Genomic DNA, 15,041 nt, shown 5'->3' on the forward strand with positions numbered 1-15,041 from the left:
GACAAATACCTGAATCTCAATAATAATTATAGGGGGATACGAGGAATTACCCACCTCCAGATGTATGTATAGTTTAGAAATGTATCTTAATTTTTTTGTAGTTTAGGGAAAGTTATATATTGAACGACTCACGTATATATATATATATATATATATATATATATATATATATATATATATATATATATATATATATATGACTAGAAAGGAGAAACTATTCCCGATTTTGACCCTGCTTCAGGACCCAGGGTCCTTGGTCCGGGTCAATGTCCTAGGAGTACCTAGGTCCACAAACTCTAAATTTTGGCAGAGGTACATAGGACCACCCCTTTAAATTTTATATATTACTAAATTTAAAAATTCGGTATAGGTTCAGGGTATGTAAGTTTTAGGAATCCATCTCGCTCACTTCCATGGGTAAAAAATGAAAAAAAATCAAATATCGGAGATTTTTTATCTAATTTATCCCCTTTTGATGAGGTCTTATTACCTTATAGGTCATATGAGTTTGTACGGAAGTCCATTCTCTTTAATAAGTTATAGGTACGTTGGTGCACCCCTTTGAAAACTTTGGAGGAGTAAATTGGTCCATTCCTCCCAGACCATTAAGACATATAGTAATATTCTTAATGATATGATAAAAATGGTATGTTTAATGATAAATTCCCATCTAGAATTTCTGAAGAAATTGAGAAAAGCAACATTTTATGGGGCTGAAAAATTCGTCTTCGACATGGTAGTTTTTATTGTCCTCAAATAGGTAGTTAATTTATTTGTCCTGTAGTAGATTACACCTATTTTTCTGTCTTCTAACGGTTATACAAATACTATTAATAATATAGTAAACTGGTGATACACACACTTCTACTAGTACTATAGTTAGTCCTAGGAGTAGCACACATATTCTTGACAATGACACATATAGTCTTGACAGTGACATATATATTCTTGATAGTGAACGCATACTCCTAACAATTACTCATGCAGTGTTATCAGTGACGCATATTGCAACCAATTACTATAGTTTAGCATTTTCTTTTGGAATACTTGAAATAATTATATTAAACTTTCGGGTGATTTTTTAAACTCACTGGTTAATATCATTAGGATTTAGCTGGAAAAAATATAATTTCACTTCAGACGAAATTATGTATACAGGATGATCCAAAAGTGTGGAAATACCCATTATAAAGGGAGAATTTTAAAAGAATTGCAAAGGCACTGTAGATTAGTAGTACAGGTGGGGAAAGCCTTTTAAGATATGTTATGTTGATGATTGTAATCTTCAAATCCAGCATTTTGAATTAACTTTCATTTTCTTAAATGGAAACGATATGTTGTAATACCTTGCTCTTATATCTGAAATTTTCTCAGAAATTCAACGCTGAGTTTGTTTTTGCTTTTTCGCTTACCATTAAAAACGTTTTTACAACGTAAACCATATATCACACATTTCTCCCGATTAAAAGATGGGTTCGATATGTTCTCCATTCTGTTGAATTCTGAGAATCGTTCTTGTTTCCTATCCATTATAAATCTTGCTCAATTTACTTCCAGGCGTGCTTGCATACTTGTTTGTTATGCATTTTTAGGTGATCAATAGCCCGAATTTTCATTGAATACACAATGGACTTGAGATGTCCCCGAAAATAAAATATCTGAGGGAATGTGATCGGCTAACAGGGTGACCCCTCCACACCATCTACCGATCCACTAGTTGGAAAACTACACATTCAAATACTCACGAACACAGTTTCCATAATGCAGAGGGTCACCATCACGTTGGAAGAAGAGAGGAAGTGGCCTATATTCAGCTACATAAGAAGATGGTAAGATATCTTCTTCCAACATTCGGCGATACTCGATTGCTGTTAAGGTACCGTTGATAAACAAAGGACCCACAACACATGTTCCTCACATACTACACCAGATCAGTACTTTTTCAGGAACTTCAGCAGACATTTCACACCAATTGGTGTCCGACTAGTGGCGAACATTTGGATTTATACCTCACCAGAAACATAAAAGTTTCCTCATCTGTCAATACGAGTTCCAAGGCAAAACGGGGATTTTGATGTATTTGCTCTCGTGCCATTCTGAGAATTCCAAATCGCCATCGGAGTCATGCTTTAACAAGTGCTGATGCACTTGTAGCTTGTATTGGTTCCACGTACGCAGGTACAAAACTTGCATGATGAATGTGGTATTAACACCACTGTTCTTGGCAAACGACGAGTGCTTCAATTCGGGTACTTGAAAAATGCTGCCAACACTACTATTGACGTAATTTCTGTCTCCGTGTAAGGCCTGCCTAATTTCGATTTGTTGACCACGGATCCTGTTTCCCGGAATTTTGGATCAACTTTCTTACTGTCTAAAGACCAAAGAGTGACCTATCAGGATGACAGTTCTTAAAATAAGCAGCAGCAACTTCGCTTGTACTTCTCTCTCCAGATATCAAAATTATTAAAATACTTTCTGCCTTTGTCAAGCCATATTCTCTTATTCACTTGAAACGATACTAAGAAAACAAACAAACAAACAAGAAACAGTCATTCCTCGTTATGGTAAGTGATAAAGCAAAAAAAAAAAAATAAAAAAATAAATAAAATAAAAATAAAAATAAAAATAAAAAATAAAAGATTCAGTTTCTAAGAAGAAACAAGGAATCACAATGTGTGTTTTCCATTTAAGACCACAATCACAATGTGTAATTCAAAATGAGAAAAGTCAAAAGGGTGACTTCCAACATCACACATTCTAAAACTATTTATCCACCTGTAGTAGTAATCTACAGTGTTAATCTAGCAATTCTTTAAAAATCCTGCCTTTTATTTCAGTGCATCCACAATTTTAGACCACCTTGTATTTTGGTTTAAGGTCGAATTGTAGATCAAGATCCATATACTCTCAGTGTTCAAGTGGAAAGTTAAGCTTCATATACTACACTTCTGCACATGAATCAGAACGAATAAAATAAATACGATGAGTCAAACATTTCACAAGAACCTCAAGAATTAGCGATGCGCATTATTTAAGTCTACTTATTTTGTAAAACTTATATTGATTTTTTTTTTTTTTTTTTGCTTAAACGTTATCAATATGTATTCTGTGGAGAGTACATGTAGAATACAACACCATTGTTTGCAGCATTTGCTGCCCACAATTGTGTGGCAACTTGTTTGCTTAAATGATTTTCAAAGGTTGAAGATATCTTGTAGAAGTTGTTATTATGATGCCAATAGAGGCACGTTATTTTGCATTTATACACCTTAAACGTCCAAAGTATGGCATTAAAATGGAACCAACAGGAAAACACTTATGAATATATATGAAACCGCAAAATGACGCTGCTCCACTTCTGAAATTTTACTCTCTTACGCACAAATATACATGCTACTCATATCGTAGCGTTCTCTCCAGAGAACACATCGAGTTTCAGTGACCAGAGCGAGAGATCTGAGCAATTAACGAACAAAAGAAGTGTTCCAAAGTGGGTGCATTAAGTGCTTTAATCCTCTGTTAACCGCAGAAGACATAGTCTCCACTGAACAAAACAACCAGAGACCTGTTAATATCGTTGTGGATAACTTTGGAAAAGGATGGAGAACTGGGAAGCCCTTGATTACGTTGCGTTCTGCAATCCTTTTCCTTTAAAAGAGTATAGAGGAACAACATTTACTTTTAATCTAGTATCCTATAATAGATAGGCGAAAAACTTATAGGAAAATAGCAAAATAGAAGTTGTTAACTGAACTTATATACTTTTAATAATACTAATTGCTTCGCCTGAGCCATCGGCCTATTTAGTTATAATAATATTTGAGTTTACTCAGCGATCACCCAAAATTTCATACTCATACTACAATGTTGCAATTATACAAGGACTTTATTGTGCAGTCAAGCAATAATATATGTAATGATATCTATTAACCTCAAGCAAGCAAGATATAGTGGGGATAGTAACATATATTAGTGTCATTCAGGTAGATTATAGTGCAGATAGTTGCATCTAATAGCGCTATGTGCAAGTAGAGACATCTAATAACGTTATGCAGGTAAGTTACAGTGCAACTAGTGACATCTAATAGTGTCATGAAAGCAAGTTATATTTCAGGTTTTGACAGCTATTAGTGTCCTGAAGGTAAATTACAATGCTGGTAGTGACATGCGGTTAATTGCAATGATATTTGCGTCATGCAGGTAAATTATTATCTAGGTAGTGACATCTAATAGTGCCATCCAGGTAAGCTATAGTGCAAGTAGTGGTATCTATTATCATCATCTTGCGGGTAAGTTATAGTGTAGCTAGTGACACCTATAGCGTCATCCAGGTAAGTTGTGGTACAGGTAGCTATTTCGAATAGCGGGAGTGTTAATTTTTATGATTGATCTGACTCACAGGTTCAGATGTATTGTGAAAAATGTTTGTTTCAATTTTGCATCCCGTTTCACCATTACGGCTATATGTGACGTTTATATACAGTTGAAAGTGGAATCCAAACTAATTAATACATACAGTGTTTTCCCATCCGGAATCGAACTCGGAACAGAAGAGCGGTAATGGAATTATAATCCGACCAAGTGTTTCCAAGATGAACATGTACTTATTAGCTAAAACAAACCTAATGGCTACAAATTTATTATTATTATTATTATTATTATTATTATTATTATTATTATTATTATTATTATTATTATTATTATTATTATTATTATTATTATTATTATTATTTGTAAATTACTGTAATGATTTTCGACATGGATCAAGGTGGCACCGTGGCTCAATTGTAGAGTGTTTACCTGTGGTGCATTGGGGTCCTTAGTTCGATCTCGTCCTAGTAAGTTTCTGGTGGACAACATCGTGTCCGTGGGTTTTCTCGGAGTACTCCCTTTTCCTCCCACATTGTCATTCTACTATAATTGTTCACTTACCTTAATCATTGTCTCTCTTACCCTAAAGGGACACAGCGTGAGACGTCAAACTTAAGACTTTTCGACGGGAATCAAATAATAGCACATTACATTCACAAAAAGCTGTAATGTGTAAAAGTCGTATAAACGTGTGGTTAACAGTTTTGTTTTCTCTTCGGAGCTTTTGTTTCGCTTTACTATTTATCAATCCGTTGAACATGTTCCCTTTGTAATGTCTTTTCATAATTAAATAGCGTTAATCCAAATACTAACTATATAACTGTTGATAATTGCTTATAATTATTTATTATCTTTTCCGACTGGCCATTATATTCTATTATAGAAAGACATAATCTTAACAGAACACTGCTTACGTTTAATAATAAGAATTCAGGCCATGTATGTTTTGGACAACATACGTACCAGACTGTCAAAAATCCTTTCGTTGTCTTCATTCCATTAGTCATTCTCTTCCATACATGATTCACACTCACCAGCCTAAGCATTATGACTACCTATTTACTATCTGGTATGTTTACCAACGGCTTGAAGGGTAACACCAATTCAGTTGGTCACAGAAGCAATGAAGCTTTTGTAGGTAGGTAGAATCATAGTACATTACATCTCTACAAAAGTACAGAAGTAAAAAATTGCTTGTAAATTTGTCAAATAGGATTGATTAGCTCAAATCTGACATTCAATGACGTCTTGTTCTCCCTCTGCTCTGCTCTAATTGTAAAAGGTAAAAAAAAAAAAAAAAAAAAAAAAGTTTTCAACGTCATGCATCAGGTAGTTGTTAATATACATAAAGGTAACCAAGAAAGTCCTGTCGCTTTTTCAGCCACCATCTTCGAAAAAGATCGATATATCACCGAGATCAAAAATAGTCCCCGTCAGCATCTACGATCTTCTGTCAACGTTTTGTAAGGCTATGGATTCTATCCCGGTAGAACTTGGTGGGCCGTGAAGAGAAGAAGGTATCAAGTACATTTTGCACTTCTACTAGGGATTTGAACTGTTGTCCTCTAAGGTGATTGTCCAAGGTATGGAATATGTAATAATAGGACGGTGCAATGTCTGGGGAATATGGAGAATGGAATAGTGTTTCACATCCAAGGCGTAGAACGATGTCCCGAGTCATCCTAGTCACGTGGGGCTTAGTATTGTCCTGTAGCAGGAGGACTCCTTCGCTATTCGGAAGTGCTGGCTCCAGAATTTTGAGCTTTTCCTAAACACGGCTCAACTACTGACAGTGCATAGTTGCATGGATGCTATGACCAGCTGGTAGCAATTCCTGATGCACGATGCCGCGAGCAGTCCACTAAACACACAGGAGGGCCTTCTTCTGGTGCAGTGCTGGTTTCGGAGCCCGTTCATGGGATGCTAATCAATGATGGAGCTTCGTGTAGGACCCACTTCCCATCACATGCCAACATCCTGTCCCATCACATAAAGCCAACGAATTATATAAGTGGTTGAAGTAGTAAATTGTTAGGCTTAACTTGTACACTAATCAGTTTCTAAATGGTATTAACTTTAATCATAATTCTATCTTTTATCGCATCACTCATTTAATCATTACTTCATATATCGCTACAATTACAGAACTTTCTGTGGTTTCGAAACACAATTATTCCGTCCACTTATCATAAAACTCCTCCGTTCTTAATCTCATAACTTATAACCTATTGAAACCAATTATACATAAACAACATACTAACGTAGAATACTTCTTTTTCTAAAGATGACATATTTGGAGTTAAACTTAAGTTCCTCTTTGCCAACCATTTCATTTCCCAACACTATCGACCCAACTTGTAGTGCTTCCCAAATTAATGGAGTTGCTACCCGATGGTTTCTCCACTCACACTGAATTGTACTCCCATTTCCTTACATATCTGGCTACTGTTTGCTTGAATTGCTGCCAGAAGATCTTCCTTTTTAACGTGTTTTGGTCTTTTGGCACGTGGTGAGTTTTCTAGTGTTTCGTCGCCATCCTTAAACTTGTTAAACACCGCTACACTGTCTGCGTAGTCACGATATGCTCACCAAAGGCCTGGCATATCTTCCGACCTGCTGCTGCGGTGTTTGACCCCAGTTGGAACTCGTACAGCTTACACGCCCTTATGGCGGTTTGTAGAGGCAAAGTGTTCACTCTGTCGTTACGCAAGTTCACGGTGTAACTGAACTGCCACAACTGTTTAGTATGTTTTATATACTCACACCAACAAATGACCTTCGCTTTGTCTTCATTCGTATGCAACTCAGGGCTAATTAAACACAGATCTCCAGAAAAAACGACTAAACTTTCTTGGTTACCTTATAATTTAAGGCATGACACCAGAAGCTCAGAGAAAACAAAACATATCTCATCTAAGTAGACTTATTTTAAGAGATTTTATTGAAGATCTTCATCTAACACGCTCATCCAATTCTCTATGAACCTCTCGAGCAGACTTCAGCCGTACCACGTTACGTTTATTCACCAGTCGACCATCTTCTTCTAGTCCATGAACGTGAACAGGCGTCAGTTTTCTACAACCCTCATCGTCGCATTTATAGTCGTCGTCCATACACCTATAGCGCATAATTTCATTACTGCATTTCTTCGTTTTCATTGACAGGGCTCTAAGCGTCTACACCCGTTCTGTGTATCCCCAGAGCAAGATATGCCTTATTTAAACTAACACATCTCTTTGTTTTGTTCATTGCACTTCATCTCATCATTTACATCATATGTTCTCTCATATTGAAAAAATGGATAAATATATCAATAAATAAATAAATCCTTATACCTATCTCCAAATGATACTACTAATAAATGAATGCTCATAGGCCCAAATGAATCCTGTTACATTCTATGGCCCATCCATCTTCGAATGGGAATGAAATTATACGTTTAAAGAAATCAAAATCTCTGAAATTGATTTCATATATGTATTATTATATCAACTACAACTAAAACGATTTAGTCTTGAATATTGGCAATAAAAAAAACATGCAATAGTGTAATATAGCAAATAAACAAAGGGAATGCACAAGTATGAACTTCAAGTTGCTTCATAAAATTTAATGTGTTCATTCCGATTGTAAGGAATGACCGCAGAGAATACTTAGAGCTATCTCATGCTAGGAGCACTATGCAAACAAATAGTATACCACTTGGCTTTATGCAAGTGGCTGTCTGACCACTAACATTCAACGTTATACCGTACACATTTACCTTGTATCTCAGCAGTTACTCTGAACGTAATTTATTTCTTATTAGCCTCTGAACATTCTGTCAAACTGAAATATAATACATAATATGTACAAGTTTATACGTGAATACTAGGGTTGCCAAGTCTGAACAATAAAATTACCGGTACCCACTTATGGTTCTCAAAATAAATACAGAATTAAATACAGAATAATTGTATTTTAAACCTTGAAATATATAAGTTGAAACCGACAAAAATATTTAACTACACGTTAGTCGACAATCCTACTAAATACTATAACGATCTACTGTAGTATAATATCGTCTTTATTTGTAAATTGGTTTTAGTCTACATTAATGTTAATTGATTTATCATGTATGGAGTTCCTAAGTTTATAGGACTTTCATTCCAAAGTGTTCAGGCATTTCTAGCTTTCGGATACTTTAATAGAACTTCAACATATATCATAACAAAAATTGCTTTATTCAAATTTCGTTTTTGTACAGTTTCTACAAAAACGACTTCTACAATTTCTTCAGGTATTTGAAGAAAATATCTTACTTATGACATCTACGAGTTTAGGTTTGATTTTACGTCATATGAGGATGTGATGGACAGAATGATATCCGTGCCCATGTCTCTTTACTTCAACCTTGTTGAACTCAATAGAGGTTACCTGCTGAGCATACTTACCTATGACTTGGGAGATCCAATTTCCATTCCTGGTGGGAGCTCATGCGGTTTAGATCCCACATTAAGCTGTAGGTCTACATGCCATATGACATTGGTGATAAATGGAACTTCAAACTAACTATGATTTCCCTCATATACAGTATGCGAGCCTTTGGCACGCGATACTCAAGTTATTTCCATGTAGCAGTTAATGTGGATGGGATACCACGCTAAGCATTAGGTCAGCATATCGTATAGTATCCGTGCTGAATAGGAAATACAACTCAACTCAAATTAAAATTTTTAAAAAATCGAATCAACTAACCAATTTCAACTGAGTTCCTTCCAAGCGGGGGCGATGGCTCAGTGATAGAGCGTTCACTTCCGGTGCTTGGGGTCCCTGGTTTGATTCCAGTTCGTGCAGCGTGGACTTTGTGGTGGACAAACACCGTGCTCGTGGGTTTTCTCGGAGTTCTCCCTTTTCCTCATACTTTCTTCATTCCACCATTTCATTCATTTCTCATAATCACCGTCTCCTTTTGCCTAACCGGCATAACCGTGCGACGTAAAACTGAAAGATTTCATGTTTCTTTAGTTCCTTCAACCAATTTCTTAATCACGATTCTTTTTGCTTTTAATCACTCATCCTCATTTATGTTGCAGAAATAATGTTTCACACTAATTCAAAGGACATACTAGGTGTTTCCAATAAACCATCCAGTGCTAATACATCACAGACGACTTGAGATAAGAAGTAATATAGGAGAATGTCAGGGCGTACATGATTCCAGAAGCGTTCTCCAAAAGACTTGAAAGGGAATCTATGCTACCTGATAAATCACTGAATAGGCCATGTTAGAAACACTTTTTGTATAGAGCAACTTCTTGACCTATAGTCCAAAGAATTGATTGTTAGGAAAAAGCTCACAGTTATATGTATGCGTCCATTGTGTATCACAACTAGTGCTCTCAACGGGTCGGGTTGCGTAGGGTTGAAGAACGACCCGACCCGACCCGTGACCCGAATTGACTAACCCGACCCGTGATCCGATCCGATTGACCTGACCCGACAACCCGACCCGAGCTGACCCGATTGGCCCGACCCGACAACCCGACCCGAATAACCCGACCCAACAATCCCACCCGACAACCCGAACCAAGCTGACCCGACCCGACAACCCGACCCAAGCTGACCCGGGACGGGTCGGGTCAACACGACCCGTTTGAGAGCACTATGGTCACGACACTAGGTGAACGCCAAAATGCACTGACATTGGGAATTAAACCCGGACCACCTGTACCGAAGTCTTACACGTTAACCACTAACTAGATCAAGCGGGGGATTTGTATATGCATCCTAATGAATATTTGCCACTTTTGAGGTTTGGTTATTTCTTTTTATAACTGATACCAGTGTCCGACGTGGGAGAAATTTATTTTTTTCTTCCTTTATTTCTATTTGACGAAATTTTTATTCAAGGTCAGTGTTCTCACCTGCTCGGACGGCAGGGGGTCTTCTCGGAAGGCAGTAGCAAGAGTCTCTTGGCGGAGACAAAAGGAAATCGTTTAACTACAATGATAAGGGTTGAGGAAACGGGGGAACACCTGTGATTTTTTCCAACCCCTCAACTTTAATTCCAAAATAGGTTCTTATGATTCCGGGACCCTTGCCACTTTGATTTTTCTTTCTTGGTAATTAAAACGTATTTTACAGTATATATAGTTGCAAGTAAGAAGATACATATGAATTTTATAATTTAAAATTTAAAAATACAGTATGATAATTAATTATAAAGTACTAATTTTATTTCATCACTTTCAGCCCAACAAATGAAATTCAAACAATTCGCACCCTGGGTCTTGGTCATCAATACCGCGTCTTATTCTTTGTCTTGCACAGTGAAGTCTTGGTCCTGCATTTCGTAATCTTGGTGGTCTTCCATGCTACACAAGAGCCAAGAATGCTTGCCTCATCGGTACAAATGAAGACCAAGTGTGATTTTGATTATGGTCTTTCATACTATACGGAAAGCAAGAAAATATACTCATCGCTACTTGGTGATCACCAAAACAAGGCCAAGAGCAAGATTACTATGCATTTCGTCTTGCATATTCAATCTTTATCTTATTCTTGTATCGATGTTGTTGGGCTTGGTGTAATAAAATGATATATTCAGTTTAAGGTCCCTCGATTCTGCACCGAAGCTAAGGGATACGGTGACCATGAGAAATGAATAAAATGGTGTAATGAAGAAAGTGGAAGGAAACAGGAGAACCCCGAGAAAACCCACTACACAGCGTTTCTCCACCACAAAGCCCACTTAGCACAAGCTGGGATCGAACCATGGACACCATGCACCAGAGATGAATTCTCTACCACTGAGCTACTGCGGCCCTGCTTGGGCTTGGTCTTCCATATCCAGTCTTTCTTTTGGATTTGCTTAAACGACTTCTAGTTTTGTTCTAAATCCAGACTCCATATTGGCGTAGATGTTAATATTACAGTCGATTGATAAAATATATCTCCCACATTTAAAAATTAAAGTACACACAAGTAGAAAAATAAGCATTTACCATAAAAACACTAGCTGCAAGTGTTCAAAATAGATTTATGGCTTCTATAAAATCAATTGAAAATTGCTATTTTTAATTAGGCAGCTAGTGAAAACCAGCAGTTTTCGACTCCAGCCGAGTTTAAGCTCAACCTTAACTCAGTTCACCAAAGTGAACTGACACGACTGACCCTACCCGACAACCCGACCCGAGCTGACCCGATTGACCCGACACGAAAACCCGACCCGAATAACCCGACCCGAGCAGACCGTACTGACCCGACCCGAGTAGAATGACTCGATAACCCGACCCGAGATGATCCGACTGACCCGACCTGACAACCCGACCCGAGTTTACCCGGCCCGTAACCCGACTCGAGCTGACCCGAGTTGACAAGACCGACCCGTTTGAGAGCACTACTCACAACAAAAATAATTTCCTACAAAAATTGCTTATTTCCACTATCTTTCCAATTATTTACCAGAATGGCATAACTTTTTACTGAAAATGATTCGATGACATTCCAACACCCTGTGTAAGACTACGTGATATAAGTAGGATCCTGTATTTGATGAACCTCCTTCTCATTTTCCAATATCACTTTTTGTTGCATCAACTTGTCTCCAGCCGTTTGTGACATTATTTTTTTTAACACTTTTAGGATTTACGGTATATTTTAATACCATGACGTACTATTGTCTTTGACCGTTTAATTAGGTTCTACAAAAATATTTAAGCCTGTTTTTATTGGTCAAGTCAAGCATAGACCAAACAAGACTCTGAAAACGTTCTGGAACCGGATGTTCTACATGGTGGCGCCAAGTGTAGGAGGAGGTGCGTGACTTCTGTTCTTTTCTTAAGGCATTTTTTTAAATCATGTTTTCAAGATATCAAACTGAAACTTTGCATACGGATTGTGTGTACTTTTCTGTATTTCTCAAATACTTTTGAGATTCCTACGTGAAACCCGGGGCCGGAACCGTGGGGCACGTTTTCAGAGAGAGTGTTTTTTTTTTCATAAAGATCTAGTTTTTCCCGATTATTCCGGTTTCGGTGTATGATACGGACATGTGACTAGTACTATTGGAAAATCCTTAATAAAATAAATAATTTCACAATAAATTTTATTGCGTCATTACTATTTAGCCTAGAGTCATGCTTCAAGTACTAAAGAAAATGGCACTAGAAACATGACTCAAGGCTAAATAGTAATGAGGCAGTAAATTTTATAATTTGAATATTATATATGTATAGGACGATTCAGACTTTCAACAATTTTTCCGACATTTGTTTTCAAGGTAGAAGATTGAAATTTAGCACACCCATTATGTACATAAAAATAATACTTTCAAAATTCAATTTGATACCTAGATTAACCCAGACCCTGGCCCGAGGGGTAAAGTGTTTTGGAGGTATTTTTTTAACTGCTTTTTCGCTAATTTTCCGGTTCAGGTAAATGATACGGACGTCTGAGTGATACCGTTGGAAAGGGATCGTTATACTGAAGGGAATGGCATTTAAACCATCATTCTAGATCAAGTAGTAATGACGCAGTACAGTTTTGAAGTGTTTATATATATATGAAATGCTCTGTATGAAAATTATGAAAACACTTTAGACTTTCAAAAATTTCTCCCGACCTTAGTTTTCAAGATAAAGGATTGACATTTTTCACATGTATTAGGTGCATAACAACGATTGTTTCATAATAAAAAATCAAATGTTTACCTGAACCCAGGCCCGGGGAAGAGGGGACACTAAAATTTCGATTTTTTTCGAAAAATCTCCCAATTTTCCCTATGTTCCCGTTTCTGTTTATAATACGGACAAGGGAGTGGTACTGTCGGAAAGTATGCTCTATCCTAAAAAAAGAAAAAAAAAACGAGGTATGAACCTGATGTTACGATAGTGACCCCGCGTAGCGTAATCGCTAACGCTCTTGCCTTCGGGTGCGAGCGGTCCCGGGTTCAATTCCCGGTGGGAACTCTCGGTCGAAAATTTGTAAAACATGTTTTAAGGCGAGCCACTCTGAATGAGGTTTTCCCCATTCACACCAGGCCGCTTCCTTAATTCCCCAATCCCATCTTCCTTCCCTTTCCCCGGATAGTGTACTCTCCGAGGGACGTCATCCCTCAAACGTAACAGGCTAAATGGCCATAGATGCCGAAACTACAGAAATCTAAATCCTACATCCCCCCTGATCTTATGATCTAAGGAAGCAGTAGCTGTTGAGTGAAAGTCTAAAATTTACCTCAAAACGCGGAAATCCTAAAACGGTTAAACACCTAGTATATAAGTAGATGTTAGTATACCTCTTATTCTGTCTCGAGATTTAAAATGAATAGAAAGACACTTATGACACTTCACAATAAAAAAAAAGTCACACGTAAATATGCATAACTACTCGTTTTGCGTTCATGTTCCAAATCGAAAGGTATATGATTTGAAGCGTGTCACATCCAACATCAATTTAGAAACAATAACTGAAGGTAGTAAGTATGCCAAAATTGTTGTAATTCTTACAAGTAGACGTAAGATATAGTATCGTGAAGATGAGTGTACCTTTGCAATATTACCCTACATTTTATAATTTTGTTTTAATAAAAGCGTAAATGCCTCTAAGACCTATGCAAAAATGTGAGTTGTTTAGAGGGAAGATACATTACCAAAAGCAACAATCAAAAATTCGTTGAATCTCATTTGTTCTGGAAATCCCGATGTTTAAGATACTTATCGTAATTAGCGACAAATCACCAAAAGTAGAGCTAGACCTACATGTAAGCAGTCATGTCATGACCAATGATCCAAATACCAATCAACAAACAGTGTTAAGCTATTTGTAGAAAGTTGGATACAAAAATAAGTTTCGCGTTTTGGTAGCACATAATCTTGCTCAAAACTATTTGCTTGATCAAATTTCTATCTGCGAATATCCACTTAACTCTAACAAACTCAAGCCATTTGTAAAACTGTTGATCACGATTGACGAAAAGTTGATAACCTGCAAAAACAATATGTCAGAATGATCGTGGTCTAAACGAGGAGAAGTCTCACAGTCTGTAATTCCAAAAATCTGATTATGTAGATCAAAAATTCCTTACATTCTTTGATCAAATCCCTTGGGTCTTCAGTGAATGATTATCAAATGTGTATTCTTTAAGGCCAGGTTACAAATGTAGTACGAAAATATTACTAGTAGATTCCGAGATATTTAAGCGACATTTTTTCCTACAGTTTTGGAACTCTTTCTTATTCAACAAATGAATATTATACCTATTTTAACTATATGTATTTGCTTATTTTGATGAAAGTTATAGGGAAATTGAAGTTCGTATGTTTGGAGACAAAATCAGATCACCGTTCGCATAACAACACCGAATAAGTTATGGAAACATACAACATAATACGAAATGGCTTAAAGTTCTAAGCATCGCCGTAGTGAATCTCGCCTAATCTACGAGTGTTTTTTCTCAGACCTTAATAATATGGCGGTTATTATGTTCAATATTAAATTAAGTAAAAGTATGAGTGTCTTATTTTTTTCGTAGGGAGGAAAATGCAGCTGCAAATTATTATATAATAATTAAAAGCTACCAAAATGTTTGTATTGTATACAGGAAGGGAATAAAATTGCGAACTGGAAATTTTGTCAAAAGATTAAACGTAGCAAAAATGCGAAACTACGCCTCAAACGACAATGTT

Source organism: Thermobia domestica, chromosome 11 (genome assembly GCF_964235325.1).
Source record: "Thermobia domestica chromosome 11, izTheDome1.hap1.1, whole genome shotgun sequence".
Lineage (NCBI taxonomy): Eukaryota > Metazoa > Arthropoda > Insecta > Zygentoma > Lepismatidae > Thermobia > Thermobia domestica.